This window comes from Durio zibethinus, chromosome 12 (assembly GCF_047325235.1).
Source record: "Durio zibethinus cultivar Kanyao isolate XHJ-2024 chromosome 12, ASM4732523v1, whole genome shotgun sequence".
Taxonomy (NCBI): domain Eukaryota; kingdom Viridiplantae; phylum Streptophyta; class Magnoliopsida; order Malvales; family Malvaceae; genus Durio; species Durio zibethinus.
The window spans coordinates 15,663,450-15,669,444 of record NC_143173.1 but is presented as its reverse complement, the minus strand read 5'-3'; the positions used below and the strand labels follow the sequence as shown (position 1 = coordinate 15,669,444).

The window sequence follows — 5,995 nt, the reverse complement described above, 5'->3', positions numbered from 1 at the left end:
ACCTGTAACCCTTTTTCACTCATGTGTGCCAGCCTCCTGTGCCACAAGTTTGCTGAAGCATCATTTTCAACGGTATTTACCTAGTTACCGTTCAATTGCATCCATGTCTTATACATTGTACAGCATAGTTTTCCCCTTGCAACTTTCATAGATCCTTTGAGAAGCTTCCACTATCCATTCTTTTGTCGACTTTCATATCCCTCTTTATCAAGGACATTAATAGCAAGCAAGTTCATTCTCATATCTGAAATGTGTTTGACATCCCTCAAAGTCAACATGTAGCCTATACTAGTTTGTACAACAATATCACCAATCCTAACAATCTGTGACACATTCTTGTTTCCCATCTTGGTACAACCAAAGTCTTTTGCTTTGTAAGTTGTAAACAACTCTCTCTTAGGAACACAATGATAAGCCGCTCCTGTGTCAACTATCCATTCAATGCCGGGATCACTAACATGATTATAATCACCATGTGTACAAATTAAAGTAACAGAATCACTATCTGAATTCAATGCTGCAACATTGCTATCATCTGAACTTTTGTCTTTCTCATCTTTTCGCTCTTGCTTTAAGATTTTACAGTTTTGTTTTATATGACCTGTCTTACCACAATAGAAACATTTCATTTTACCTATAGACTTGGATCTATGTTTAGACTTACCACGACCTTTTGAGTCTTGACCTCTATCGATGTTTCTATCCTTGTTCTCTGTGACCAAAGCTTGATTCCCAGGGTCTACATCTTTTCGTCTTGCTTCTTTATTAAGCATATTGTCATTTACTATCTCCAATGTCACCTTATAATCATGAGTTGAATTAAGAACAGTCACAACTAGAGTATTCCAACGGTCTGGCAATGAACCCAAAAGAAATAATGCCTTCATTTCATCATTCATCTTAAGCTCCATAGTAGTCATCCGATTAAATATATCTTGAAAATCACTCAAGTGCTCTGTAACAGATCGTCCATCCATGTACTGTAAAGTTGCAAGCTTTTTAACAAGCATAACTTTATTCATACCTATTTTTCTCTCATACAATGCTGCCAATTTTCCCAAACAATGTGAGCATCTAACTCCTGCGCTACATGATGAAACACGCTGATATCAACCCATTTTTTGATTATAGCCAGCGTCTTTCTACCTAGCTTCTTCCAGCTTTCATCTTTCATATCTGTTGGTTTAGTCGAATCACCCAATATTGGCTCATACAAATCTTTGCAGTATAGATGATCCTCCATCATAGGCTTCCAAATTGAATAATTCGATGCTGTCAATTTTATTATGGAACCTGTATCACCCTCCATGATCTCAAATAGAATTTGCTTCTATCTTGGGTTGCTTCTGTATCGATGTCTCAAAATAACCCTCGCTCTGATACCACTTGTTGCGTCTGAAGCAATAATCACAATAATACAGAAGCAACAGACAACAATTAATAATCAAAGATGCAAGAAAAATAAAGCACACCAAGATTTATGTGGAAAACCCTCTAGTGTAAAGGGAAAAAACCACGGAACACCAGAAAAATCTTCACTATCAAATAATAGATATACAAAGTTCTTCTCTAGCTAAAACTAGAGCTAATCAACAACTAGAGAAACAATTGGAGAAATCTCACCAAATAAGTGACTCAACAAATACACCCTGGATTTGTTCCTAGAGAGCTTCAAACCTGATCTTCACCGTGCAGAATGTAGAACTCTGAATCATAAACCACCTGACAAGGTTCCAACTCAATCGAACCACGGATCGACTTCCATTCAACCAACTCTCCCTTCTCTTTTTTCTTTTTGCTTTTCTTGGCTTTTCTTCTTTCTCTACTTGGTTTTCGACACACACTTAAAACAACCCCACCTCTTTTTTATTAAGTAGCTAGGGCTCTGTGTAAAATGAAAGATCAAGGCCCATGGCCTTTACTTGGTCCAAAACCACTTACATAGGGCTGGACCCCATTTTCCTAACAAAATTTGGCAGATCTTCAACTAAATCTGTCTGACCAATCGGTTCGGAAGCCAACATGACGTTTTGGAAGACTAATTGGTTTCCTACTTAGACAAGAAACCTTATATTTTAATTATAGATTGACTTTTCTCTTAGATGAAACTCTCTTCTGACTTCCTTGATGTCACTTGAATGGGATTGATCAATTTTCTTTTGCTGTTCTTTAATATATGTTAGTTAGTTTTTCTTTTCTTTTTCTCTTTAATTTGGTCAGATATTGAAATCATTTTTATGACTTGAAGTCTTGAATACCACATAGAATTAGATTTATTTATACGAAAAGCTTGTTGACTAATAATTAGTTCTGTCTTCCTTTCCCAAATATTATTGTTTTTTAATAAAAAAACTACTTGTTCTAAACCTTTTTTTTAAGTAATTCCAGCTAGTAATGGAGAAATCTCACTTGAATGACAAATGTATTATTCATATCAAATTTCTGCTTTGCATTGTTGTTCTGACAATCTTCCAATTGATGTCCATCAATCTTGCCTTGGCCTCGGGGAACAAAACCGACGGACTAGCTTTGCTTGCCTTGAAGGATCAGCTTGTTGTTGGTTCTTCTCCTGGAGCTCTAATTTCATGGAACGCTTCTCTTCACTTCTGTGAGTGGCAAGGTGTTCGATGTGGTCGGCAGCAGCCGAAGGTAATCAGTTTGAAACTGAATAGCATGAAATTAGTTGGCTCCATATCTTCTTCAATCGGAAATTTGAGTTTCCTGCGAGAGGCTAACTTATCTGATAACAGCCTGCAAGGACATATCCCCAGGGAATTTGGGCAGTTGAGGCGGCTTCGTTTTCTAAATTTAAGTTACAATAATCTCCAAGGTAACATCCCTATAGAGCTCCGTAATTGCTCAAACCTCCAATTGATTAATTTAAATCACAATAGCCTTTCTGGAAATATTCCATTCAGCTTTGGTGATGATGATATGAAGAATCTCACCAGACTCTCTCTTGCTGACAATAATTTGATTGGGGGTACTCCATCTTCCTTGGGAAACCTTTCATCATTGGATTATCTGCAACTTGCAGGAAATCATTTGGAGGGAGCTATACCCAATTCTTTAGGGGGAATATCGAACTTGAAAATTCTTGTCATTGGTCAAAATAACCTATCTGGTACTATTCCTTCTTCAATTTACAATCTGTCTTCCATGACATATATTGATATGGGTAGAAATAAATTATCTGGGGGCCTTGCACCTCTAATAGGTTTTGCTTTTCCAAAGCTTGAAATCTAATAGGTTTTGCTTTTCCAAAGCTTGAAATACTGTATGTTGGAGATAACCAATTCACTGGAACAATTCCAAGATCAGTAACTAATATATCTGGCCTGCAACAGTTTGACATCCAAACAAATGGTTTCAGTGGATCAGTTCCTAACAATATAGGAAACCTTCAGAATCTTGAACTGTTTACCATTGACTATAACCACCTTGGAATTGGAAATGCAGGAGACCTGGATTTTCTTTCTTCTTTAAGCGACTGCAGTCAATTGAAACTTTTGGCCATCCTTGAGAATAGATTAGGTGGGGTGTTACCCGACTCTGTAGCTAATTTATCTACCCAGCTTGATCATCTTTGCATGGGTGGGAATCAGATTTCTGGAAGCATTCCTGAAGGAATAAGCAATCTTGTCAAGCTCACACAGTTTCATATAGGGATAAATTTGTTTACAGGCAATGTTCCTACTTCCAGTGGAAAGCTTCAAAATCTTGGACGATTTGACCTCTCTGTGAATGGCTTTTCTGGTGAAATCCCATCCAGCGTTGGTAATCTCTCTCAATTGTCTTATCTTTATTTGAATGACAACAATTTTGAGGGAAGTATTCCACTGACACTCTGGAAATGCAAGCGTATGCAGATGATGGATCTTTCCAAAAATAAGCTTGGTGGTAGTATACCAGATCAGTTGATTGCTGGTTTTGAAAGTTTGATTACTTTGAATATGTCTCACAACTTTTTCACTGGTGTCTTTCCAGCAGATATTGGTAGCTCGAAGAATCTTGTAGAATTACGAGTTGATAACAACAATTTCACAGGTGAAATTCCTGAGAGACTTGGTGAGATTTCTGGATTAAGAATCTTGCACATGCAGGGAAACGACTTTCAAAGTAGCATTCCTCTATCTTTTGGCTTTCTAAGAGGTCTTGAGAACTTGGACCTCTCTGGTAACAATTTGTCTGGCACAATACCAGATGATCTTCAAAACCTTCCATTTTTAGTGAGTTTAAACCTTTCTTTCAACCAATTAGAAGGTGAAGCTCCATAAGAAGGGGTTTTCAAAAATATTAGTGAATTTTCCGTTGTTGGGAACAAAGAGCTTTGTGGGCAAATTCCTGAAATAAAACTTCCAAAATGCATCGTTCAGGAAACAAAGAAAAAGGGAAAAGTTCTGTCAACCAAAGTCATTTTTATTTTCATCCTTGGTGTTCCACTCGCCTCAATTCTGGTTGTGCTTCTTGATTTTCTTTGTTGGAGAAAATGCTTTCGAAGGGAAAAAATCCCTGTGCCTTTGCTGCCTGTTGGCTACTTGCAAGCATCATATAAGGAACTTCTTCAAGCCACTAATGGTTTCGCATCCTCCAACTGCACTGGTAGTGGCAGCTTTGGCTCTGTATATAAAGGAATTCTTCACCAACACAAAAACCCCGTTGCAGTGAAAGTATTGAACCTTCAAAACCTTGGGGCTGTAAAGAGTTTCACGGTTGAATGTGAGGTTTTAAGAAAAATTCGACATCGGAATCTTGTCAAGTTGATGACTTCTTGCTCAAGCATTGATTACCAAGGCAGTGATTTCAAAGCTCTGGTTTTAGAATTCATGCCTAATGGAAGTTTAGATAGCTGGCTGCATGATCGGCAATATGATCACTTCCGCCATTTGAGCTTTGGTCAAATGTTGGACATAGCTATAGATGTGGCCAAAGCGTTGGATTACCTTCACCACCATTGTGGAACTCTGACTGTTCATCGTGATCTAAAGCCGACCAATGTTCTTATAGATGATGACATGGTTGCACATGTCGGTGATTTTGGGATGGCTAAGCTCCTTTCTAGTGCTGCAAGTAATAATCTGGGTAGCTAGCAAGCAGCTTCCTCAGTCATCAAAGGAACAATTGGTTATCTCGTTCCGGATAAATTTCAAATCTTCTAATCTTATTTTGTTAACCAAATACATTTAATTTTGGAAATGCGTTTAATATGTACTTTATTTTAAATCATTTGGCTTCTAATTTTTAGAACATTCTACAACTAAAATTAATTCTAAGTTATAATTATTTGTAACAAATCGTTGCAGAATATGGTATGGGTGGTCCGACCTCTTCCGTAGGCGATATTTACAGCTATGGAATTCTCCTGTTGGAGATGATCACCGGAAAGAGGCCAACATATGACTTGTTTCATGATGGCTTAAGCCTTCATAATTTCTGTAAGATGGCATTGCCAGAAGAATTGGAGGAGATTCTAGATGTTCGATTGCTTCAACAAATTAATGGGAAGAACATAGATGGTGATGAAATATAGAAGTGTTTGGCTTCTTTCACTCAAGTCGGTGTTGCGTGCTCTACAGAAGTTCCTGTTGAGAGAATGAAGATTGAAGTGTTAAGAAAATGGGGTCCAGTCCCATGTAAGTGGTTTTGGACCAAGTAAAGGCCATGGGCCTTGTCTTTTATTTTACACAGAGCCCTAGCTACTTAATAAAAAAGAGGTGGGGTTGTTTAAGGTGTGTGTCGACAACCAAGTAGAGAAAAAGAAGAAAAGCCAGGAAAAGCAGAGAGAGAAAAAAGAGAAGGGAGAGTTGGTTAAACGGAAGTCGATCCGTGGTCCGATTGAGTTGGAACCTTGTCAGGAGGTTTATGATTCAGAGTTATACATTCTGAACGGTGAAGATCGGGTTTGAAGCTCTCTAGGAACAAATCCAGGGTGTATTTGTTGAGTCACTTATTTGGTGAGATTTCTCCAATTGTTTCTCTAGTTGTTGATTAGCTC

General features: G+C 37.9%; 1 pseudogene; it reads left to right on the top strand.

The window, feature by feature from the left end:
• Nucleotides 1–2,394: 2,394 nt before the first annotated feature.
• Nucleotides 2,395–5,678, top strand: LOC149515763 (uncharacterized; annotated as a pseudogene).
• The last annotated feature ends 317 nt before the right edge of the window (nucleotides 5,679–5,995 follow it).